This window comes from Desmodus rotundus, chromosome 10, assembly GCF_022682495.2.
Source record: "Desmodus rotundus isolate HL8 chromosome 10, HLdesRot8A.1, whole genome shotgun sequence".
In the NCBI taxonomy this organism is placed as follows: Eukaryota; Metazoa; Chordata; class Mammalia; order Chiroptera; family Phyllostomidae; genus Desmodus; species Desmodus rotundus.
Genome location: NC_071396.1, coordinates 103,068,195 through 103,095,183, shown reverse-complemented (window position 1 = coordinate 103,095,183; position 26,989 = coordinate 103,068,195). Strand labels below are relative to the sequence as shown.

At 45.5% G+C, this 26,989-nt stretch overlaps 1 protein-coding gene across 1 annotated transcript in view; it reads left to right on the top strand.

The window, feature by feature from the left end:
• Nucleotides 1-26,989, top strand: part of CCBE1 (collagen and calcium binding EGF domains 1) — a 167,774-nt gene that overhangs the window by 75,678 nt on the left and 65,107 nt on the right. The window lies entirely within an intron of this gene.

Sequence of the window (26,989 nt, the reverse complement as noted above, 5' to 3'; positions counted from 1 at the left end):
CTTTCCTTCCGTTGGCATGCTCCAGGCAGGTGGGCACCACACAGTGTGGGAAATAATGGGGGCCCCCAGAATGAAGTATTTTCGAAGGTGACGTTACGAATGTTGACAAATGTATGTGAAGGGTGATTCCCTTAGCATTATCCTCAGTTGGTAGTTTTCAACTTCTGCACATTAAGTGAGGAGCTTTTTAAGTGCCCACTGCCCAGGTGATACAGCCCAGCATTTAAGTCACTGTCTCTGAGAGCAAGACCTGGGAATCTGTCTCAAAGGCCCCATGGGACTCCAGCATGCAGCCGAGCTTGCACGAGCTGCCCTTGGGAATTGTCTATCGGGTACATGATCTCTGCCCTGTTCATGCATTGATGGAACTGGACTGTTGCTTATTTTTGCTTTTCTAGCTAATTTTTAAATTTAATCTTTATTGTATTTTTTCCATTACCATTTAGTCCCCTTATACACCCCCACCCCCAGCAATCTCCACACCGTTGTCCATGTCCATGAGTCCTTTTTCCTTTTCTTCCCTAGCTAATTTTAAGGAGGCTGTTAAGTGCATTTGCCAGATAATGTAGTTACAGCAGTTGTCAAGAAAAGACTCAAGAGTTGTCAAAAAAGATGAATGGCCTGGAAGGCTTCAGTTGGGGGGATTCTTGGTTTTGAGAGAAGTTGAATAAGAAATAACATTCTTGTCTCTGAGAGTCCAGGATTCAGTGGTTAGACTTCAGTCACAGCTGAAATTAATCTGTCTTTAAGCTGTTTGTACTGAGAGCGTCTTCACGTTCTTAATAAAAAAAGCAAGTATCTTCTGTTTAAACCATTGTGGCTCTGTAGATTGGCTCTCTGGGTGACCAACTCACTTCAGTCAAGTCAATCACATCTTTGATTTTTTTTTCCCTTTGCACGTGTTCAACGTTAACCTGGCACAGTCGTATTACAGTTGCTGTCTCCGTTGTGTGTTTCCCCAACAAGATACATGGTATGCGTGTGGGCACAGGCTTATATCATACAAGTGTGTGCCCACATTTGTTCATAGATACTTACAGAATTGATTTGTTGAAATCCCCAAATCTTACTAACACTTCTTTCCATATGGCAAACAAATTTGAGCCTATTTCCATCAAATGTGATCCGAGACATTTGGGGTCGATTTCTGATGACTTAGCTTTAGAATTTGGGGAATAACAGAACTGCCATCAATCAAGGGTAGCTTAAGTTGGTCCCTCGTGTCTTTCCAGGGGGCTTTCCTTTCAATTAAACTAATATTTGGACCCCCACTGCACTGCCAGACTTGGCTTTTGTTGGAGAGAAGATCAGCCCCAGCTGGAGCCATTGCCCAGAGACCCCCCAGACAGAGCTGCCCTGCCTGGTGACCCTGTAAGCCCTTCTCCGCCTGAGCGTGCCGTGGCCCACAAGTGTCCTTAAGGTCACACCTTTTTCTCTCAAACCCCGCCCTTCTTTTCTGGAGGCTTCCGGGTCCAGGATCCATAAATACTCTGGGACACTCCTGTTTCCCCCCCAGACAGAGGCTCACAGGAGGAGCCTTCAGAGAAGGAACGAGGGTACTGGATTTCTCTTGCGTTCGAGCCAGCTGGCCTTTGGACTTACTACCAGGACTTCTCTTGGTCCTGCACATAGAGGCACATCTGTGACTGGAGTCAAGTTCAGAGAGACAATAGGGGTGAGGAGAGCAATCAGAAGAAAGGACCTCTTTCGGGTCAGGCCACACCACTCTGCAGACTTGTTGGAGACTCACTGCAAAAGACAGCAAAACCTCTCAGGGGAAGGGGCGGTGTGGGCGAGACACACAGGAACTCCTAACAAATGGGTGTGTTTCACCTCCTCATACTGTTGAAGTGATCATTCACTGTTTGACACCAAAACAGAGGCCACGACGAGGCGCCCAGTGAGAGCAGCAGGAGGGAGGGTGTAGAGAGGGACGTACAGGGTAGGAACCATGTCCTGTCTCCGCTCACTGCTCGTCACTGCAGGGGAGAGAGCAGAAGTGATTTCATCCCACATTTAATCAGAAGCACAATAGAGGCAGAAAGAGGCAGCTTTTAGTCTGCACTTAAGCCTCTGTCCACTTCCAGCTTGGCTCCATTTGTTTTTTGCCTTGGTCATAAATATCATGGGTTTTGACAATCTTCCCCATTTAGCGTGGACGTCTCTAATGAACCTACCCACTGACAAAAACATATTCACTGACTGACTTTAATCTTTTCCTGGTGGTCAAGGGTAATGTAGAGCCCGTGTAGTTATTAAAAAAAAAAAAAAAAGAAAGAAATCTCCTTTAAAAACAACCATTTAAATGGTACAGCCATTTTGGAAAACACTTGAACATTTTCTTATAAACACATACGCCCATCATTTGACCCAGCAATTCCACTCCTCAATATTTACCTAGGTGATGTGAAAAGCTGTGTTCACACAAAAACCAGTATGCCAATATTTATAGCGGCTCTTGTTACCTCCCCAAACTAGAAGCAAGCCGATCATCTTCCACGGGGAACACATGAAGCTATGATGCATCTATATTGTGGAATACGACTCAGCACTGAACAGAAGGGGCTGGGACACACGCAAAAGCACGCGTGACCACGGGCGCATTATGCTAAGTGAGAAAAAGCCAACCGTGAGAAGGCTGGTTGCCTGGGGCTGGAGTGGGAGGAGGGGTTGGGGTGATGGGACTGTTCTGCGTCTTGTAAGGGCAGTTACCGAATGTGTGTATTTACCAAAGTTGTAGATACTGTGCACTTAAAAGTGAATTTTACCACATGTAATTCATGCCTTAATATATACAAAGAAAACAAAGGTGGGGGCAGGGAGAAGAAACCACCTGTGTGTGGTGGGAGGGCTCTCACCCAATATCGCCCACCTGGGGCATTAAGAGTGTGGCCGCCCAAGTGGATTGGCTCCGGTCTTCCAGGTGATTCTCTCCCACCCTTTTAACTCAGGGCTTTACAAACGGCTGACAGAGCATCGGTTAAGAAAAAGTGAGGGCACATGAACAAAATGAGAACTAGGCTGTTAACTAAATAAAACAAGATTCTACGAGGGTCATCTAATCACCCTTCCATTCTCTTCATTTTCAAGTCCTGCTACCTTCTGTCTACATCGGTTATATTGTGCTGGTCTATTAGTCTGTCATACACACATAGTGTGTGTTAGATGTTCCTGGCATCAAAATGCTGATGATAATTTGTTGAACATTCTCCATGTCTGAGGTCACTTTTATAAAAACGTGTCCCAAACGAATTAGGTAAGATACTGGCTGCTGGCTTTAGGAGTAACGTAAGGAAAGTGACCACTCTGTGAGCTTGCTCTGCTCTTGAACTGTTGCACTGTAATCTGTGCCTTCTGCAGTCTGCCCTTCTGTGTGTTGTGTGTGAATTCAGGGGGCGCTGCAGGCAGGAGTGTAGGTTCGAGTGCTAGGGCTGCCAGAACACCGCAGCCTGGCTCGTAGAAGAGACATTTACTGTTTCACAGCTCTCGAGGCTAGAGGTCTACTGATTGAAATGTTAATCATATCTAAAAACAACTTTACAGCAACATCTAGACCAGCGTTTGACCAAATAACCAGTCACCATGGTCCAGCCAAGTTGACAGACAAAATTACCCTTCTCAGGGGCACACGTATACAGAGGTGGGCAAAGTAGGTGTACAGTTTCTCATATGGAAAAGTACAAATAAATAATGCAAGAAGAAACTGCTTCACGCACAACTGTAAACCCATGTCTACGGTCTTCACTCTCTTCAGGACATTGTATCCTGACCGAGGTGCAGATGTCCCAAGAGACCATGGTTTATTCTCTTGAAACCTGACCTGGGAGCCAGCCTCCGCTTCCTGCCATCTGAGCGCTGTCCCAAGATCTTTGGGTCACCCTGCTTACCTCCGCTGGCTCAGGTTTGGACGTGCATGAAGTTCATCCATCCAGGCTTGCCCGAGCAATCGAAAATAGCTTGACTGGTTTATACGTTTTGACATTTCACACACACCCAAAGGAACAGATTTTTGTTTCAAATAATCAGTGTGATAGAAATTCATGATAGAAGATGTTAAAGGAAAAGAAAAACTGTTATATAGTCATTTTTCTTTCCTGAAGTATTTCATTTGGAAACATTGTCAAAACAATCCACAGCCAAGTCTGTGCAGCACCATTTCACGTGGGTTTAATTATGTCACAAAACCCCCCAAACACCCATATGATATTATTCTAGCATCTCCTGTAATAGCAGGAAATTCAGGACCTCTTTTATTTAGTCTCCCTATAATAGCAATTGGTTCCAGCTTCACTGGGCAAGGAAAAGAAAGAAGAAAAAAGAAAACGCGAAATCTGTGACAGCTACAATAATACTGCCTTGGCTAGATTAAACTCAATAGCAAGCTGATCAGGGGATTGATTTGATGCTGCAAGACATTTTTTTAGAAAAACACATTCACTCACTGTTAGGAGCTTCATGGTTTATTTCTTTTCATGCTCAGTAACTGTGAAAATGCCAAGGTGATGCCAAGTAGTGAGTTCTTTTCAGTTTTGTTTTCTTCCCCAGATACCATCTCTGCCAAAACAGCCACAACAGAGACCCATTCTGGTGTCGACCTTAGATCGTTCTGAAAAGGATGTGGGTGTCACTGGGCTTCTCCGGTGACTCAAGTCTAGACCGGACTCTGCAGGAGCCTAAAGTGCGGGCTCGGTCCGGCATCCAGACAAAATTTAAAACTGGCTCAGATTATCTGATTCAGTAGGTCTTGGGGGGGGGGGGGCGCCAAGAATTAGAATTTCTAACAGAGTCCCAGGTCCCAACTATACTTTGAGAATCATTCTTCTAAGTATAGCAGAGATAAAACATAGGTTAAATCAATCTTCTTATAAGACCAGATAGTTTTACCCATTGTCCATTTCATCTATTAATTCATTTATTTGAGTATGTAGTGGGACTACTGTATGGATAGATGTTTTTAAAAAATCAGTCACCAAAGACCTTACAATGTGTTTTAAAACAAAACAAAAAGAAATACATATGTAAGAATTACGTGATAATGGAAAGCATCATCTCATTATGTGCCCAACCCAGCAGCCTTTCCTGATGCTCTTAGCAAGCTGACTTCTAAAAGGAAGTAAGGTAATCCTGGCTCGCTCCACTGTGAATGAAAAAGCAAAAGCAGCACATTTCATGTTTGGGGATTGACTATTATAATCAGAAGTGGTGGGGAGAATGTCTAAGTCAAGCTCACATAGTCCAACTGAGCAGCCCGCTTACTCCTGGGACGGAGCATGAAATTGGAGCAATATGGCCCCCCAACCTGAAGGACAACCTGGGTGGGATCTGGGTTCAGAGCACTGCTGGAGCAGGGGGCATGTGAATGACAGAGGCTCGGATGCCTTGATTTCCATCCTGGTTTGCAGGCAGCCCAGGGGTGTCCTGCTCTCTTGCTCTGCTTCCTTTGCCCAGCAGCAGTCCTGCCCTTGGTCCTTCCTGAAACTCACCCCCTTTTCCTCCCACCACACACACAGCACTTTTAATATGGCTTGCATGAGCTGCAGGGGTCCTTGGGAGGTCCTGGCTCCCCAGCACGTCCCTGAGGGCACTTCCCTTTCATCTTCCAAGAGGTCACTGCCCTGGCCACCTCACACAGGACTCTTCTTCCCTGACTGTGATCCCGGAGACCCCTCCCCAGCTACTATTCTTGCTCACAACTGTCTGTCTGGGGCTTAAGTTAGGTCCAAGAGAATGTCTGCAGAGTCCTGCAGAAGCCGGAGATGTGGTAGCCAGAAGACCCGGGGCCAGGCACAGCTTCCTGAAATGTCTTGCCCTCCCCTATCAAAAGCCCATGCTGTCTGCAGGTCTGTTTCTAAAGCCTGTCTTTCAGGGCCCTTCCCACCACACATGGAGTCTCTGTTTCGGTGGATGGTTTCCTTGGCCTAACTCAGCATTTGTTTCTCCTCTGTGTCCAGCTTTCTTGCTCACCTCCCAACAGACTCTATCATCCCTCTCCTTTAGGAGTCATGGGCTTTCAAATCATCCTGGCTTGCAGAGATGGTCTCAGCACACAGCTTCCTACTTAATTGTCCTCTCCAGACATCTCGGGGACTTCCTCTCCCCAGCCTGCTAACTTCCCAACGGAAGTCATTGCCCTTGACCCTTTGGTATCTAGTCTTCTAGTCCAAGTCTTCTTGTGGCAGGTATACAGTAAGCACTTGTTGGATGAATGATGAAATGAATAACAACAAAGTTTTACAAAAAGTTGAGAATGAGTTTGCCCATCCTGTTTTTGTAGGTGATGTCTGCCTACAAAAAGGGAGCTGATTGCCTAAAAACAATGTGTTCACAACATTCTGTAATTATGAATTTGGGCTTTTTGCCTCATTTTGACTCTTCAGTTTACTGGCTGTGTGATTTGGGTTCATTTACTCTCTCTGTTAATCTATTTTTTTTTGTAAAGTAGAAATTAAATCTACCTTGCAGAGATTTGACATAAATTAGAAGAATTAGGGGATATATGCAAAAGTAAATCAACTCACAGAGAGTCAGCACCTGAAATATGGCAGATGTTTCTGAAACAATATCTGCTTTTTATATTAATATTATTGGATGTACCATTTTAGAGTAAAATGCTAGTAACGTCATAAAGTGAAGCAACAAAGAGACTAGGGAAAGTCTTGAACTTCTCAACAAGCTGGTGCAATGAAGTGTTTAAAACCTTCTTAATGGGGTAATGGCTTGGCCAGCCCTTTCTGTCATCGTGGACTCTACAGCTTTCTATCCTGCGTAGCTGGGAGGGAGTGTGGGGAGCCAGACTGCGAGGCAGCCACTTTGGTGAGGAGAATTCTTATAGAACAAAAGGAGGGAGGGCAAGGAAACATTGTTGAAAGACAACCACAGATGAGCCTCACTGCACAGAGGAAATTTGAAGGGGAAGCCATCAAAAAAGCACGTGGAAGCAGCCAGTGAATGGAGAGTGTAGATGAGGACCCACTCAGGGGGTGGAGGTGGCAAGTGAGAGGGTTAGTTGGCGAGGATGTTTCTGGACTGAGAATTTATGCACTGCCCATGTCCTGTATGTCAGTCCACTTGCTGGGCCACTCCAGGTTGGCCCTAGCAGCAGGCATCCTACCCACCTTTTGCAGGTGAGCTGGGGTGTGCAGGGGCCCACCTCTGGGGCCCCTCTGGGCTCAGTGACCCTGCCTGGGAGGCTGAGGGCTGCATTTGGGAAGGAGGCACATGCCCAGCGGAAGGACCTCTGCAGCCATGAGCAGGTGGCCGGGCTGCCTACAGCGTACAGTGTTTCTCAGTGCAGGTAAGCCAACCAGATGCTGCCTGGCTTGTAGTAGACCAGCTCTTGGTCATTACAGTTTAGCCACCTTCTGCTTAGTTCTCCTGGTCAAGAAAGGGTTACATTTATTGGAAGCACAAATTGGAAGGCTTGTGTTATTAGAGATTCTTTTGAAATACTACTGAGAAGAAAAGTAAAGAGTTAATTGACTGATTTTGTTGGAGGCCAGCTGGGAAAAGGGGAGCTCAGAAAACTCCCCTCAGGGCTCTGTGCCAGTGTGTTTCTAGAAGATTTGGGGAGAAAAATAACACTAGTTACTTTAAGCCCCACCTGTATTGGACTTGCCACCCACCTTGCTCTGTTGGTCCTGGCCCAGGTGCACAGCCTGTGCAGTAACCAGTCACCAGACAGAGCAGAGGCAGGGATTTGGGATCAAATCTCTTCTTACAAACCAACTGAACAGCGTGTGTGAAGACAGCACTGTTGACAACAGAGCAGAATCGAACATTATTCTGCAGAAAATCTTGGCTTCTTGCTTCTCCCAGGTAATTGAATTGTGATGTCAGGATTGGGAAGTGTTATGGGCTTAAATGTTTTTGCCCCCCACCCCCAACAAATTCATATGTTGAAGCCCTAATCTCCGATATGACTGTTTTCAAGAAAGGGCCTGTATAGGGGTGATTAAGCTTAAATGAGGTCGTAAAGGCAGAGCCATGGTCCAACCAGTCGTGTCCCTAAAAGAGGAGGCGAGAGCGTGATCGCTCCCTGCGTGAGCACTGGGAAAGGCCGTGTGAGGACACAGAAGGCAGCTCTCTGCAACCTAGAGAGACGTCCCACCAGACTCCAGCCCTGCTGGCACCTTGACCTTGGACTTCTAGTCTTCAAATTAGGAGAAAATAAATCTCTGTTGTTTAAGCCACCCATCTCTGGGCCTTTGTTTGGCAGCCTGAGCAGACTACTGCAGGAGGACTCAGTGTTGGACAGAGCCAAAAGGACTCCTGTGGGGACCCGCTTTCCCCCCAAGAGGGATTCCCTCACTGTGGTTCTTTCTGTGCGGATTCAGGTTACAAAAGCTTGAGAAAGAGTATTAAACAACAGCAGTATTTTAAAAAGCCTGTGAATAAGTCAACAGAATTATGACTTCAGAACGAGTGGAAATATTTCTAAAATAGTACAATTTTAAAACAGCACTAGGAAAGGGACGTTCTGGATCAATCGCTGGTGCATGGAATATGAGTCCATGGATCAAAGCTGGAGTTGGCTCTGCCTGAGGTCTGCACATCACTGCAAGTGGCTTTCCGCCCTGTGAGGAGCGGGACCGTGTTTTGTGTCTGTTGTTAAGTAAAATCACATGGTTGGCAAGTCTCGGATCTACTTTCAGACAATTCTAGGCAAAGCGAGGACAGTGAGTCCTGGGAACTGACACACAGGAGGCCCACTGGACACCGGCGCTATCACAGAGTCATCGCAGTATCACCAGATCCACTTGGGTGGCAGCTGAGGACGCCCTAGGGTGGAGTCAAGTAAAAACCAGGATCATTTGCTTCCCACCATGTCTTCCTTGGTTTCCCTGTTAGCTAGTTGAAGAGTGTGAAGCCTCAGAGATGCACACAAGCAAGAACGATTTAATGACATGAGAGTGAATGAAAGAAAATGCCTTTTGCAATAGAGCCAGAACGCTGGAACAAGGAGAGACCTTGGACATGACCTATTCCTCTGCCTCTTCCCTTTACAGACAGAGGGAAAATGTGCCAAATGATTTGTGGTGGTCACATGATCGCCTTAGTAAGCAGGTCTTAAACTAAGTGGACTTTTAAAATCTTAATTGCCCCTCTCACCCTGACTTTCATCTCTGTTCTTAATGTCTTCTCAGGCTTTAAAGATTTGGTAGCTAGACATTCCAGGAAGCAGCATCATTTTGTTCTGGGGGGGGGGGGGGGCGCGGGCAGGGTTGCGGGGGAGGATGAGGAGAAGTGATATTTCTTAAGAACCAAATGGTAGTCAGCCACAGTATCAGTGATGGTATTTCTTAATAAGAGAATTAGGGGTTTTATTAATATGACCAGATAAGATCAGTGGCATCAGCCCATGCCTCTGGCAGTGCTCAGCGGAGTGCCTCTGACCCCCTCAGGACCACCAAACATTTTTTCCTACTGGCTCTCTTATGAGGGCTTCTTGGGAACACGTGCCTAAAGAGCGTGTAGCAAGCATCTAACTGGCAATTTAAAGTTATAGTTGTTTAATAACATAGCACTTCTATCTTTTAGGTTAATTTTTTATGTTTTTGCCTAAATTGTATAGCAAATCTAAAAACAAGTGCAATTAGGTTTGCTAGTAAATGATACAGATGAACCTTTAGTGAGCATGTTCAGTGTAAATATCCCCTTTCTCTCCCTGAAATACCCCCTCGAAATGGTCACAAGAAGCAAGTGATTGCCTCAGGGCCTCTTCGGTTTTTTCAGTAATGGAAAATGGATGTGTTATGTGTGGGCCTAGAAGAGGCATTATATGCTATCACACGGGTGGGAAAACCCTCATTCCTACGGATGGAATGCTTTTCTGACTCACCTTGCCGCTTCTGGGGCACCTGGTTCCTATAATTGCTGTAGTGCGGGTCCTGGATACCTGGCCATCGGAGTCCCCTTGTAGACGGGCTCTGTCTTGGAGCATGGTAGAGCCTACTGCCGTGGTCTGCAAGCTGTGCCTTCTGGAGCGCAGAGGTCAGGGGTTGTGACCCAGGGGTCCTTGCTGATGTGATGAGTGATTGTAGGCAGGAGTCCTGAAGCAGCAGCCTTGGACTGTTTCGTGCATCAGGTGGGGTGTTTCATTTGATCTCCTTCGGGGAGAAAACAGTTTGAAAACCCAACAGCGTGTTTGAGAATGTAACAGGCTCGCTCTCTGTGCTGTAAAAGAAATTATCTAGCGTTGACAGCCCATCTGCCCCTCTCAGCTGCAAGGTCTGGGTTTGTCCTTCACTTTCAGGTGGCGCTGGCTTCTTGGCCACGTGACCTCTACCTTTGCCCAGGGCCCTGTTCTCAGAAGGGCCTCGAGCTTAGTTAAATGCTCGGCTATCACCAACTTGAGAAGTCCTCATAATTTCTTAGTGAGGGCCCCACATTCTCATCTTGTACCGGGCCTGGCAGAAATGGAGCTAGTGTCCAACAAGGACTTAGTGGCTGAACTGAGCCCCAGGGAGCTTAGCTTCCAAGCACCCACCAAAGTTGGTTCACATGCGCTGAGAGCTTCACCCTCGAAGCTCCCGTGCTGCTCAGGGCTCTGTGACCTTGGAGCTGGGCCAAGGAGGGCCACAGCCAAAATCAAATAGTGGCTCTATTTTCCTAATTCACAGGGGGGAAATGGTAAGGCAGAACTTTCTCAATTTTTTAAAAAAACCCTCTTTGCTCCCGATTGCCTGCTTATGGTGTTGGCCCGATGGCCACATGAATGCACAAGTAGCAAACAAAGATTATTTTTTTGAAAATCAGAAACAGCTGATCATGTTCATTTCAGCAGATTGGTTCTGCCCCCCGCCCCTCCCCCACTCTCTTCCTGTCTCTCAAACAACTGCTGAGTTTTTATACGGAAACAAGACAAAGCTGTATTTTGTGTTCTGGAGCAGGCCACGCTCTGTCAGGCAAGCACCTCTGTGGTTGCTGCCAGTGGCTCTGGTGCTGTACCTGCCTGGCAGGGCAAGGGGCCCTGGTCCCCTCTGCCACCCTGGCCGCCTCATGATCACAGGTCCACCAGAAAATAAAATAGGTAACTAGTCCCATTCACGTGCCAACAGTTTTGATTTTGCTTTCAGCTTAAGCACTGCACACGCTTCAGCCATGAAGGGGCTGGTCCCTTCCAGAACACTGTGGCTCGGTTAGGCGAGCAGAGACAGCAAGCGTAGACTAGGTTGAAACATCTAAGATGACTTGACCACAGGCTCGGTGACGTCACAAAGGGCTGTACACGTTGATGTGTGACTACAGCACAGGAAAGGTGTTCCTCAGCATCTCAGGTAGGGACAGCTGAGCCGTCCGTGGCCCCACAGGTTGGTACCTGTGTAAAGTATGCCTAAGCCCTGGGCAGGAGCCGTCACAGTAACGAAACTGTACACTGTGTGGGTGAGGGAGCGACACCCAGGCTCTGGCCAGCACTTACTGGCTCTAAGAAACGGATCCCCTCCAAGGAGCTCTGGTGCAAAGCTCTTTTATTATTGAAAGGACAGGGGACTATCCTGGAAATGACGTGCAGGAAGGACACTGGGTCACACAGGAATTGGAGCTCCTCAGACCACACTGCCTCCATTTCTCAGTCTCTCTGAAGCCTCATGGTCTTTTGTTCCTGCTTCTCTCTGCCTCTGGTCAATTCTCCTGTCCTTCTGAAAACTCATCAGTTTGCCCCTTGTAGAAAAGGACTGTTCTCCTCCCTGGCCACGCCAGGTTCACATCTCTAAATGCCTTATTTTCTCGAAAGGTGGACTCAGATTGGTTCCCAGTGAACCAGTGAATGGGTTTCTTGTGGGTCAGGTGCTTGTGCTAAGCCAATCAGCCCGTGTACACACACAGACCTTACATATTTCACAGAGCTGAGAATTCACAAGTGAGTCTGTGGAAGATCGCATAATAACGTTGTCCTGGGTCTTTGATTTTCAGCTTTAATGCAGTGAGTGACCCTGGGCAAGGAGCCCCATTCTCCCGCAACTCGACTAACTACAAAACTGGAGACGATCCAAGCAGACTGTTGACCTGAGGTTAACGGTTTTCCCACTGGGTTGCAAAGTGGACTTGGGTTTCTGTTTAATGATTTCATACATCAGGTCATTGCATGTGCATCAGCTAGCAAACTGGGAATGGTGTCAAGAAAATGGGAGTTGTGGTTCAGCAGGTATCGTGTCTCAGGGATGGAAGATGAATAAATTCTAGATACCTGCTATACACCTTCCTGCCCGTAGTTAACAATACAGTGCTGTAAAACTTAAGAGGGTAGATCTTGTGTTGTGTTCTTAACATAATAACCACACACACACATACATGCTTACACTGTAAAAACACAGTTTAAAAAGGAAGAAGTTTGAAGAAGAAATGTGCATGGTAAATCATTTAGAAAGGAAACACAGGATCTACCTGAGTCGCCAAATATAGTGCAACCTTCTCTTCTTCCTTGGGAGAGTTTTGAGGGGTTTACTTCCCAACACTTAATTGTGCCTCATCTTTGTCACGCAGGAGCGGCCATGCTAATGACATAGTCACACACACTAAAAATCCTCAGTTATACCTCGTACAGTTTCATAAAGGTGTGCGTATCCATTAGGGAGTCAGCAGCAGAAACACAATGATAAAATTATAGGCCTCTAACTGTACACAGTTGTGGATGATGTTTAAACAGTCTCTATAAAGCTGTTGCTTCTCCTGGTGCTGAACCTGAAGTCTGTGGGGCTGGCATCCTAAAGAAAGATGGACACAAAGTGGGCAAGACCAAGGACAAGCTGGAACCTGTGTCTGTCTGCTGCTGTCCCTGGGCCTCATGATTTCGTGACATGGTACCTACAGGAGAAACTGCCCACACTGGCCCAGGATGCAGAGAGGTGGAAGGACAGCAAGGTGCTAGTTGGAGGAAGTAGGGGCCCAGTGGCTGCCCCATGAGCTGCAGCAGCACCTGGGGCCCTGCCTTTACCTTGAGAGCAGACAGCATGGCTGCCGCTGCACCTCCCCTTGCAAATGTCTCACAAGCTTCCTCTGGCAACCAGACCAGCATTAATGCAGAAGCATTCCACACTGGGAATTCTGAGAAAAGCAGGCCCAGCCCAGCCGAGCTGACACAGCATGAATGCAGTAGATTCAGAAAATGTATAAGTATTCCCAAAAACACTGCAGTGAGTTTTGTCTTTGTTTAAAGTGGAAGCTATCCATAAAATGGTTCATGTGGGATAGCTTCTTCCTTGGAAACCACCACATTCATGAAACAAACAAAAATCTCAGTGGGGGTTGCAGAAGTTACCAACTGCTGGTGCATTGATCCTCCAAATAATCATTCATTTCAGAACTAATTAGATCCTCCCCAAAATGACTGGTTCTCTGAGCAGAAAGCAGCTTTTAATTAAATTCCGGCACACTAGGTCATGGCTCAGCCTTCCACCTGCTCCCTGCCACAGGCACGCTGCCTCCCGCTACCTTTCACATTGCATAAACCTTTGTCTTCTGCGGCTGGGTCACAGTCAACAAGTAATTATAGCACATCTGATTAAGGTCACTCCCAAGCTGCCATTCATCATCTGAGGAGGAATGCTGGGGAGGCAAAGGTTACTGCAGGTCACTTTTCTCCTGTCCTGCGACCCGAGGTCTCTTCACACTCGGCAGCGGGTCCTGGAAGACAGAACACAGCTGGACCTCAAATAGCCCAGGGACTTGTCCACAGCTGGGCTTTGGCTCTGTGGAGCTCTCAGGGACATTCTGAGGACAAGGCGCCTTGTCTGCATTCCACGCATTTCCCAAAGCAGCCCACACCGAAGCCATGGCAGATCGGTCAGCTGGGATGTCATGTAAGCCAGGAAGCAAAGAGGAGGTTGGGTGTCAAAGGAAATGGGGACTGAGGTCCTACAGCAGGTGTGACTCACCTGGAAGCTTGCATAGCTGAGACCTGGGTGCTGTGCTTCTGAGTGAACCCCCAAAATGGTGAGAGTCTGAACGCCTGAGATGTTGTAGCAAGTATACTTTGTTATCAAGGCTGCAAGAAGCAAATCTTCCCTCCAAGAGCTTTCTGTGACCTCCCCCAGCTCCTGCGCTGTGGTTTTGTTGCCAAGAAGGACTTAATTTTTAACAGATGGAGTTGGTCTGTGTCTTCAGGATGTCCCAGTGTGACTGGAACACTGACTGACTTCACCCGATATAAAAAATGACTCCAGGTCATTGGCATTTATGTGTGATGGGGCAGCACTTAACTCCTGCACGTTCCGAATGAAGACTTCTACCCTCAGTGAGCTCGGTAGCTCGCTCTTTCCAAGGCTACTGCACGGCCTGCTTCGGTCACTGAAATAAAAACCCAAGGAGCTGGCACGGGAGCCAGACTCTTGAATTATCATACTGACCTGGACTTCTGGAGCAGAAGCTGAACACGACCTGTTGGCAAGCTTAACAAGAGAGACAGCAGGAGCTGAGAATGTAGGTCGTGGGTACCAGCACAGCGCTGAGTGGCTGTGATAGCCTGTTCGCACTCACCATCCAGCTCAGCTCCCCCTCCCCCTCCCCCTCCCAGGAAAAAGAGCCAAGGATCCATGTGTCCTTTTAAACTTTTAGACTCTTACCTTTGAGTATTGGGTAATCAGCAGCTCATCTTGTTAAAGGATTTTTTTTTAATGTGTCATTTCAAGAATGAAAGTTTCAAATTCTGTAATCATTTATCACCAAATTTCTCATTTTTAGAGCCAAATGGGGTAAGCTGGTACGTCCAACCTTTTGGCATCTCTGGGCCACACTGGAAGAAGAAGAGTTGTCTTGGGCCACACATTAAATACACAAACACTAATGAAAACTGATGAGGAAAAAAAAAAAGGTTTTAAGTTAACTTATGATTTTGTGTTAGATTGCATGCATAGCCATCCTAGGCCGCATGTGGCCCACGGGCCGTGGGTTGGATGCCCCTGACTGGTAATCATTCTCATTTATATGTTAAAATCTGGAGAGTGCATGTGCCTATTAAGGTGGCTGGGAGAGAATAAAATGAATGTGACAGCCAGAGGAACTAAGAAATCACGTCCCCCAAATATCTCATCATACAAATGACTCCAAACCAGCGCTGGCTTTGTGAAGGTTCACACTGGTCACCAGCAGAGGACCAGGACTTGACGCCCCTTTCCCACTGGACCTCCATGCTGCTTCATTCTCTCCAGATGAGGGGGGCATCCAGTTGGAGACCCTTGGCCCCACTTCCTTCTAAGTAGCTTCCTAGGTGATGACTGGACCACAACCCGTCCCGCCAGGAACCCCTCCCGATTATCTGCCTCCACAGGAGTGTCCTGTGCCGCATGGAGGAGGCTGGTCACCTGCTGGACTGTGGGACACTTTCTCATCACCTCCTCACACAAAGGCTCTGATGTCACAGGGAGAGAAGAGACTTTAGTAGCCCGTGGGTATCTGGCAGGTCTACCTTTTGAGTCCTTTAGAGTTGTGTGTCTGGGCCTGTCATTTTACACTACAGCGCCTTTCTTATTGGGAGTCCCTGCCTCCCTGCCTCTTGGGATTAGTGACCCAAAGGAGAGTGGGAATGGCATACAGGCCATCGATACAGTAGAGCCATTTTGGTTGCTCCCCCCTGGCCCACGGGGAAGTCAAGAAATGCATTGTGCTGGATAATCTGTTATAAGCCAGATAATCAAGTAGAAGGACCATATGTAACAAGGTCCACACACAGTGGTATGATCGAATGTGATGAATGATACTGAGGTTTTTAAAATCAAACGTGAAAGACAAACAGTCACAAAAATGATGAGCCAGGTCCCCTTCCTAACTCCTTTACTCCAGGTCAAGCTTTCAATTTGGAAGGATGTGCACTCTTCTCACTGAACATTGATGAGTAACCAAAGTTCTCGTCTCGATGCTGGTTGTCCACTGCAGTGCCTTATCTAAAGCCCGCAGGCAATAGAAAGCTCAACATCATTGGCCACCCTTGACAACACCTCCGAAATATTTCATTCACATTTCCAGAACCTTCTTCCTCGGGCCTCCATGTCACCACAGTGGTGCCAGGGGCTGCAGTGTTGGAGGAACAGCTTGGAGTCCATGGCTGATCAACGCCACTGAACACAGACTGGTGGCATTTCAGTTCCACTGGTCTTCTCAGAGTTTTTGGCTCAGTGGCAGGGCACTGACTATGAGGAAGAATCTGCCCCCTAAAAAGTGTGCTTTTCTCAAGTAGAAATGGTACTGTGGTTGGTCTGGGTTTTGCCCCAAACTTTCCTTTTTCCTTCGCCTTTGGGACAGGAAGGATTTTAATGGCTTGGGTTTACAATGCTGCTGAAAAGGCACCGTGAAGATCTCCATACCCATTCTGGGCCTGACAGCCCACCCCCACTGCTCACTTAGGCAGGACAGGCACTGCGTCCGGGTTACATATGCCTGGCAGGGGCAGTGGTTGTGAGTGTAATGATCTCTCTGGGTCTCAGTTTCCTCACCTGTCACATAAGAGGGTCCCTGGTACCTCTGACATCTGTGATGCCATGGGTGCTGGTGCCTGGACAAGGTTGGGCTGCTTGGTTTGGCTGTAACGCACCTTCACCTCGTCTCAAAGTAAAGACTTGATTGAATAAGTGGACACTCTACCAGTTACACTGCTCTGCTTCAGATGAGTACGACAGAGGCCATTTAAATTGTGTCTCTCTAATTCAGCCAGCGCTTTGCTGTCTTCTCTTGTTGGTCCCAAGATTGGGATGGTCAGTGCTCTCTCGGTACACAGGCTGCAGCCGGCTTTGGCGAGTGGGGACACCTCCGGACACAAAGGGAAGATCTGCAAAAGGCTGTGAGCGCAGCTGTGTGATTGGCAGAGACCAGTGTTCCATCTTCTCCACCTCTCCCGATATTTTATCTTCTTACAGCTGCACATGTGGGACAACTAGATGATCAGAGGTCAGCATCAGCTCAAAGGGGAAAACCACCCTTAACTGAGTCTAAACATTCATTTCCAGGACATAGATAATGATTTTTTTTTAAAGTATTGATGATGTGGGTCCTTTCACTAAGGAAGCAAGCAAAAATGCTCCAACACATTTTCCATAGGCTGCTTCTTAGCATTTTTTATTGTGATATGAAATGAATTTGATCAGGTATTTTCCTTTTTGATTTAGACAACATCCCAGAGTAATCTTTCCAAACTGGGTTGCCTGGTAGAAAAACGACACTGGAACTATTGTCAACTTTGATGTACACTTTTTTCAAATTACTCAGTGAGCAAATGAATCCTTAGGATCGTGGATTTGACCACTGCCTTTGAAGCTCTTAACCAGCCATAGTTAGTATGTAAATAAATCATATAGATGTGTCCGAATAAAATGTTATTTACAGAAACAGGCAGCAGGCCTGATTGGGCCCATGGGTCATAGTTTGCCTGCCCCTGACTTAGAGGAAGTCTGCCCCCCAAGAGGCCCTGTGGCTATGCTGCTGACCGGGGTCTGTAGGGTTCAAGTGACTACATAGCTTCCAGGTGGTTGGTGAAGATGAACTAAAGCTGGGGGCACATACAGCCAACAGGATCAGATCAAGAGTTGCTTTCTGAGGACTGATGGAAGGAAGCACCCCTTCTAATAGCGCCATCATCCCAGTGGGCTCCTGAGGAAGCCGGGTGGCAGGCAGCTGGCCATCTGGCACTGTTGAGTCCTCGGGCAAATAGTCTTTCTGAGTCTCAGCATGTGTACCTGTGGAGTGGAGGGAATAAAAAGGAGCAGACTCTGCAAAATGAGGGGGCTCTGTCTGTCACGCTGGTATTCACCCCACGTTCACAAAGAGGAGGAGTCAAGTTCAGGGCTATCTTCGCCCAGTGTGGAGAGCAGATGTAGGTCATTAGATGTTGTCCACACGTGTTGTTAGGAGCATGCTAGTTGCCCGAGTAGACACCATCACTGCCGCCACACTGCTCGCTGCTGGCCTTGCTCGTTCAGCTAATAGACTGAGTCTTGGCATCTCCCTTGTGGCAATTCACTCAATTGGTAACAGAAGGCAGCAGGGCAAGTGGGGGTTCAGTGTCTGTTGTCCCCAAGGGGTTAGGCAGCTGATTGACAGAGGTTACCTTCTTGGGCCCAGGTGCACCAGATGGTTTATTTTAAAAATCAGCCTCAATCAGTGAGATCAAATATTACACGCTCTTAATTCAATTTGCTCTTTGGGATCTTTCGTACCCCTCCATGGGGGTGCCCCTGAGTATTGCCTGTTCCTTCAAACTTTAGTTTGTTTGATTTATTTTGCTGGAATTCTTCTGGAGAGGGCAGAATGATGAGAGTTTACTTGAAATCTACATTCACCGTGATAGGTTATTTTCACCAATATTGCATTTCTAGAATGCTGCCATATTTGAATCATATGTGGCCATTTTGAAGTTTGGATTACTTTGTATTTTAAAAACACACACCAAGCAAACACAGTCTTGTCTGTATTTGCAAGTGACCAGAAAGAGCCGCACAGTGCAAAGTATATTTCTTTTGCTTTATGATCTTGGTTTAAAGGGCTTCCTGCAAATAGTTTGCTGATCCACGATTCCATTTGTTGTGGCAGCCACTAATTTGGCCTATCTGGGGCTTATCAGGAGGGCTTCCCTTCTTATGTAATTGTTCCCTGCCAGATCTAAAAGGAATCCTAGTGACTACCTGGCCAGTTATGGATTGAATGTTTGGGTCCTCCCCAAAACCCACGTGTTGAAACCTTAGCACCCAGTGTGATGGTATTGGGGGTGATTGGGTCGTGAGGACAGAGACCTCATGAATGGGATCCATACCTTCATGAGACGAGACCAGAAAGCTTGCTTGCATGCGCTCTCTGCTCTCCACCACGTGAGGACGCGCTAGATCTGCTGTCACCTTGATCTTGGACTTTCCAGCCTCTAGAACTGTTAAGAAAGAAATTTCTGTTGTTTAAGCCACCCAGTCTATAGAATTGGTTACAGCAGCCTGAACTGAGACAGATGTAATTCACTGTGTTTGACTAATGGAAACCAGAGCAATCTGGAAGTATCCGTATCATTTTATGTTCTCGTATCAGTGCAAATGGCCCCACTGGTCTCATAACAAGGATGCCTTTCTTCTCCGGGAGAGAACTGTGGGCCGAGAGTAAAGTTTCGGCCCAGACAGACCACTCACCAACCACATGGTCTTGCCTCGTGAGATGAGGAGACCACCCGAGATGAATTCAGTGTGTGGCTGTCACTCCCCTGTGGACATTTCCCAGGGAGGAGTTGGTAGAAGGACAGGGCTCCACATGAGGGGTGAGGAAAGTACATTTAGTGTTAGGAAATGCCTCAGAGTATTGGAAGAATAAGCCTCCTGAGGGTGTCCCTTCACTTCTAGTCCTCTAGGGACAAAGATGTTTACTGAAGTGTGGGACTAGTGAGGATGACGTATACCTGCCTCCTTGAAGTCTTTGCCGCAGTCCACACTAGTCACCCTTAATTAAATTGCCAGACATCTAAGGTATCTCCTTGCACAGGTACTCCTTCCTCAGGCTTCCGGTTAGGAATTGCCTCTGCAGTGTCAAAATACGTAGATAACCCCCAAACTTAATTGACAGTTGAGTGCCACAACTTTAAATAGCATGAAGCAACTCCAGTTGCCAAGTTTCAGAAATGAAAGTGCCCCCATTGTCTGAAGGGGTGTGCCCACTCAGACGTGAGTTCTTTTCACAGATGGAAATTCCTGAGATTTCTATCAGCTGTGCCTTTCAGATATCTGAGAGGACACAAGTAATTAGTTTCTATCAAGTGCTTTTGATTCTGTCATGCAAATTCCTTTCTCTTTCTGCCCTCCCCACCCCACCCCCGCTCCACCTTGCCATTTCCATTCCTCTAACCTCAGCCTTCATGGTCCTACTTCAGACTCCACATGCTTCTCACCTGGGCATTGACAATATTTTACTGAGTTGTGCCCACCTTTTTCTCTTAATCTATCTTACTCTTGGGTCAGTCTTCATAAACCAGATCTTCATTAAGCTACTCCCTACTCATTAAGTCCATACTCTTTAATTTAGCATCAGATGGCACCCTTGAGCTGGCCCCCAGTGACCTTTCTCATGTTCAAAGTGAACAGGTTGCTGTCACACACACATTTGTTGGGGACCAAGTGCTGCAGTTCCTTCTGCCTAATGACTCAGAGATGCACCACCTTCACAGCCAAAGTCCATCATCCCACCAGGCTGAGGCCACATGGCCCCCCACCGCCAGGAACCCTGTTCCTTCTCCGTCTCCCCCCTCTTTAGCCTGACAACTCCTTTGACCATATTTCCAGCCTCGACTTATGATCATTTGTCATCACATCTCAGTCGTTCTGGAGTGTCAGAGACCACGTTGTCATGCTTTGTGAGTCTGGCCACTCAAAGCATCTTACCCATGACAAGCACCCAGTGAGCAACTGCGGCTGGAATAAACTAATCAATTTTACTTGTATTTTTCTCAAGAAAATGTCTGAAGTGTGCATTAAGAACCCTTTATATACCTTACAGATATTCATATCTTTGTCTAGAAATATCCATGAATTAATGAATTATTAGTGTTGTATTAAGCCAGGCAATAAATGCACAAGTTCAAAATAATGTAGAGTTTTTTCTTTCCCTCAATGAATATTGACCCTTTCAAGGCATTTTCTTAGGAGAAAAGAAGTGACTTAGAGATGATATAAAATGAGATTACTATGGATAACTCAAAGTTCTGCTCATTTAGATAATAAATAATTGCATTAAAATTTCTATAGACATAAAACTTTGAAGAGTAACACATTTGACTATGTAACTTTTTTCCTACAGAAGATTGGCATGTTTAAAATGTTGATTGGGAAAATATTTACAGAATATATAATAGGGCAAAGGATTAATGTTCCTCAAATATAACAAGTTTCTACAAATTAGCAAGAAGAAATACAAAAAAGGATCAAGGACTAGTTTAGTTATCTGCTGTTACTGAAGAAACTACCCAAAATGTAGTGGCTTCAGTGAACACTGATTCATTGTATATCATGATTCCAATCAAGGGCCGGGCTCAGCTGGGTGGTTCTTCTGTGTCCAGTGGGGCTGGAATGTCCCAGGTGGCTTCTTTATAGACATGTCTGGGGCCTCAGTTGGGCGGGGACTGGAACAGCCAGGGGTCTGTCTCCAGGTAGTCTTCCCTGCAGTGAAGTTGGTGGCTCAGGTAGGGCTGGTTCTAAGAGTGAGCTGAGCTTTCTGAAGGGCATAGCCCCACCGTGCAAACACTTAATTCAACCTCAGTTTGGGTCATACTTGCTACAAATGCCCTATGAGAGCACGTCTCATGGCCCAGACTAGTGCCCATGTGGGAAGTGGTAACACAAGCATGACTGTGAGGTGTGATCACTGCAGGCCACCGATGTGACAGACTATTACAGGTATGACAGGCACTTCACTGAAGGGACAGGAACGACTAGTAAACATGAAAAAATGCAGTGTCGTTTGTAGTCAAGGTAATGCAAGTGGAAATGATGAGAGGCTATTTTTATTAGGACGTTGACAAATATGCAGTCTCTAGTTAATATCTAGTGTTGAAAAGGTTACAGGAGACTCTCATACATTTTGATGGGAGTGTAAATTAGCATGGCCTTTTTAAAGTGTTACTTGGCATTGTATGTCAAAATACAAAATGTGCCTGACTCAGGAAATTCCACTTCTACATTGAAAAAAAAATACGCCTACAACTTCCTCAGAATGTGTCGTACAGGGGTGTTTCTATGTCAGTATTGTTAACGGCAATAACTAGGGCATGAAAGCCTATCAGTAAGAGAATGGGTAAATTATGGTAAATCTATGTGATGAAATATTAAGGAGACATTAGGATTAGTTAAATCTGTAGGTACTTATGTGAAAAAATATCCAGATACATTCTGAGTGGAAAACTTTGCCTCGTGTGTCACCAATTTCATGAAAACAGAAATTTTTAGTCTGGACACACCAACATGGAGAAGGAGGTCTCAAATGAGTAGTGGAATTGGGTTGGGAATCCATTTTTATTTTGGGGGTTTTCTCTGCACTTCTGATTGTTGGGAATCTTTTATAATGCGTATGTATGGCTCTCGTGATGGGGAAAAATGGAGGCTCCTCCCGTGTGTGTGTGTGTGTACATACATATTGTATCTTCCCAAGCTGGTCTTATAGATACAATCCCCATAATATTCAGTCTTAGGAAGACAGGGTGGTTAAGTTGCCTAACTTATCTGAAAATCATGTGTACATAGTGGAACCATTTCCTTTTCACAAACTAAAATATTAGCTATAGAACAAATTAAGTTTTTCTGGATGGAAAGAAAGAACAATGAAAGTGCTTTAATATTGCATCTTTTATTTAAAATTCTTTCCCGCCCTGGCTGGTGTGGCTCAGGAGCATTGTCCCGTAAATTGAAAGGTCATGAGTTTGATTCCCAGTCAGGGCACATGCCTGGGTGGCGGGTTTGGTCCCCAGTTGGGGCATGTATGAGAGGCCACTGGTCAGTGTTTCTCTGTCATCTGTTTTTCTCCCTCTCTTCCCCACTCCCTAAAATTATAAGCATGTCCTCAGGTGAGGATAAAAAATTTTTGTTAATAAATGAATAAACACTCTTTCCCTAAATAGTGTTTCATGAAGGTGGGCACTGAGTTCTCTATTTGTTAGCGGGGTTTCTGCAGGAGTGACCCACAGGCCCTGGTGGAGAAGAGAGTAACTTTCACAGAATCCTGACCACACTCTCCACCTCAAGTCAAGGACCAGGCCCTGGACTCTGCATTTTAAACTACTCCCCAGGTAATTTTTGATGTATGGTGAAGCATGAAACATTGAGAGTTGAACTAGAAAAATCTAGGACTTCCTGAGAAGGAAGCCAAAATTCTGCAGAGAATTCTAATTATGCTTGTTGGCTTAAAAAAAATTCAAATGACTTTTCAAAAAGAGGGAAGAGGTCACTACTGGGTGGCCTGGGTTTGGCGGGATCTTGGAGGAGTCAGTCTTTCTCCCCAGTGGGGTTCAGGAGGGCTGTGGAGATGAGACAACCAACTGTGGCCAAGAGAAGAGGGTCAGTGGCAGGGCAGACCCTTGGAGAAGGTTCAGTGACATGGGGCACTTCTACAATGGCACTTGAGGGCACCGGGAGGACAGAGAGCCAGAACTCCTGCCCCGGGGGAGGAAGGGCTCTGTGGGTGGTGATGCTTTGACACCACTGCACAGCCTTCTCAGCCCTGCCTCTCTTGGACTGTCTTGGCCAGACCCTTATTAGCAATGTGACTGGTTTTCCAGCAATAATACATAAATTCTTTAAAACAGTGCTCGCCTTGAAGAGAGCAAGAACTCAAAATAAAATATAAAAAATTATGGGAAGAAATAAAACAGTGCTTGCCTCTTTCAGTATATCTCATTTTCAGATGAGCAAAGAGCACCAGAACCTTAAGAATGACTTTCTCATCAGTCCTATTAAAGTGGTAGTATCATTGCTCCTGATTATTTTATGCTGTTATTTTTATTTTTTAATTTTTTTTAGATTTGTATTTATTTATTTTTAGAGGGAAAGGGAGGGAGAAAGAGAGGGAGAGAGACATCAATGTGTGGTTGCCCCTTGCACACCCCCTACTGGGGACCTGGCCCACAACCCAGGCATGTGCCCTGACTGGGAATTGAACAAGTGACCCTTTGGTTTGCAGGCCAGCACTCAATCCACTGAGCCACACCAGCTGGGGCTATGGTGTTATTTTTAAACGTCTATAATGTGTTATTTTTAAATATCTATAATATGTAATTTTAAAAATCTATTGTCTTCAGTTTATATAATTTCTGGTCTCTATGGTGCTTTAGGTTTGCATGGGGATTCAGAGTTCTGCCTTTGTGTGAGAACTAATAATTCATTATGTTACATGGACAACTTGTCCATAGAAACCCTGGGGTCTCATGTTTGGAAAGGTTGTCAATCTCATACTGTCTCAATACCCCCTAAATTCTTCCAGGCTTTCAGTACAAACACAGACACTACTCAGCAACAGGGGACCCAGACTGCCCCAGGAAGTACATTTCTTTTAGGGACAGCTAGCTCGAATTGTAAGAAAGGCTTTTTAAAAAATCTGAAATCCGTCTCCTGGCATCTTGACTTATTCTGACCTTGCTTGATGAGAACTGGGCAAAGTCTAATGTCTTCTCTGTCCCGTCATGTCACATAACCTGTTCAGACACAGTGAGTATATCTTCCTGTGTCTTCCTCTTCAACCTCTTACCTTCAACGCTTCCTCCCATAGGCCAGTTCCGTGACCCCTCACTTCTGCTGATCGATGCTAGGTGGCTTGAGTTATCAGTGACCCTTACGTATGGACACCTGGGACTCCATCCTGTCCTCTGGCAAGTGTGAGGACTATTATCCCCTTCCTGGATACCCCACATCTGTTGGAGTAACCTTGTCTATTTTGGCTCTCTCAGTTGTTTTGGGATATAACTGATGTATAACATAGTATAAGCTTAAGGTGTATAAATAACATAATGATTTGACACAAGTACAATACCTATTGAGAAATCATGACCACCAATAAGTTTAGTTAACATGCATCTCCTCATGTAGTTACAATTACCTTTCTCCTTATGGTGAGAACTTTTAAGATCTATTCTCTTAGCAACTTTCAAATGTACAATACTGTGTTGTTAACTACAGTCACCATACATACAGGCATACGTGCAGTAATGCTGTGCGTTACATCCCCAGAACTTAATCATCTTGTCAGTGGAAGTTGGTCCATTTTGACCACCTTCACCCAGTTCCCCCACACCCTGCCCAGCCTCTGGCGACCACCAATCTGATCGGGTGCTATGAGTTTGGTGTTTTAGACTCCACATATGAGTGAGATCATGCAATATTTGTCTATTTGTCTTTCTAGGACTTAATCACTTAGCATAATGCCCTAAAGGTCCATCCATGTTGTCGCCAGTGGCGGGACTTCCTTCTTGTGTGCGGCTGAATAACCTGACTCATCGCTGGTAGCAGGCGCACCACACACAATGCACGTTTAATTTACGGTTAGCTGAGAACGTAAACTTTTTGCAGGTTGATTGCTATTAAGCTCCATCTTTCCCCTTCTAACCTTCTGAAATTGGTTGTTAGAATCCAGTATACTTGTTACCTTGTTAGATTTGGCTTATTCTTTACAGCCTGCTGATCTTTTTGGGTCCTGCCTCAGCTATTGCATAGTGAAGAGAGTGTGCGATTTGTCATTAGAACATGGGATTAAGTCCCAATTCTGCCACTTATTTAGTCCAAGTTATTAATAAGTATGTAGAACAATGCCAGGCCAAAGATGCATGTCAATCCACTGGTCCTCTTTGGAACAATTGATTTAATGGTACCTTCCCCCCACAATACTGCATTTTCCCAGCCTCCCCTCAAGGAGACCATAAAAGACTGCTAAACATCTTGTTGAAATTCAGATATGCTGACAACATATGGCATTCCCTTCCACTAGGCTAGTCACCTTCTCCAAGAAAGTAACGATATTTGAACGTGCTTGTTCTTAGTAAATCTATGTTGATTGCAAATCATTCCTACATCCCTGTCTCATTATTACAAAGACCCAAGTAAATAACTTAATCTAGAATTTTGCCTATGATTGTCATAAATCTTCCTGACATATGGACATGAACTTCACCTTCTCCTGTTTGTTCTTATTTTCAGTTTCCTATCATCAGTGCATTTATTGTGACTTTCCTTTGTACTTGTAAAGAACACCGCTCAGAATTTAAGTGAATAAATTATCTCAAGACAATTGTATGTAATTCCTCAAACTGAATGGTAGACATCATACCAGAAAACAATGAAAAAGGGATGACTGCTTTATAAGGTTACCCCATATAAATTATGTCATTAAGCAACCCTGAGAAATGGGTCAGATATGGATCTCATTGTGTAATAAGAAACAGCAGTCTTGGAGAACTTAAATGAACACAGCCCAAGGTTCCCATGACAGAAGGGATGAAGTAAAGATTCAGATGCGATCCTCTGGGCTCCTACCTTCAGGGAAGAGGTACCTAGTCTAAGCGTTTAACCTGTTATGTGTCTAACAGTTCTATCTACTTTGTTGTAAAGCACTGGCTGGACAGCTTGTCTACTCCTTAGTGTTTCCACCATGATTTTCTGGAACAGGGGTCAGCAAGCCTTTCTGTAAAGGACCAGGTATTAAATGCTGCAGGCTTTCTGGGCCACATGGTCTCTGTCACAACTACTTCATTCTGTCCTCGTAGCATGAAAGTCGCCATAGGTGATATGTAAATGAAGGGTGGGGTGCGTTTCAATTAAACTTTATAAAAATGGACAGAGGGCCTCATTTGTTGACACCTGTTTCAGAACTTGAATTCATTTAGAAATAAGACCTTGCAACACAAAAAGATTGATTTCATTGTGGAAGTGCTCGTGTTAAGAAAATCAATGGGGGAAAAGGATTGAATTGGCACTTTCACCTTAGCCACTACTATTTGAAACTATAAGAAGTCAGAAAGAACCCTCTTTGCCAAAAAAAACAGAATGACAACAGATCCTCCCTTCCCCCTCTCCCCATTACCATCCCTTTAACACCAAAGTTAAGTCCAACTAAAACATGGACAAAACTTGTGCTCAACTTTACCCGAATATGCTTGACCCTGAACTACTCAAATATAGTTGTTATCTAGGAGACCAAAGTTGCACTGCCTTCTGGGCCCTTTATATAATTTTTTCAGATAATGGATTAAAAAAACAAGTGCTTGGCTCCTTGGGTTAAGGCCAATATAAACAACACATAAACCCAGAACAAGTAAACAACCAAAAAAATCCCACAATTCTACTGTTCAACTATCTCTATAGAGGCAATGTTAAGGAGTGCATATAGTAAGTCCATCAATTTCTCAGAGATAGCAGTGGGGAATTAAGTATATCCTAATTATTTTAAATGCCTCCTAGTTTCCACTATTTTATTCATCATAGGAAATCAGAGGTTTATCTCAGAACTAAAAATGTTATGGGCCCAATATTATACACTGATCTCTAAAGTCAGCCAAGTG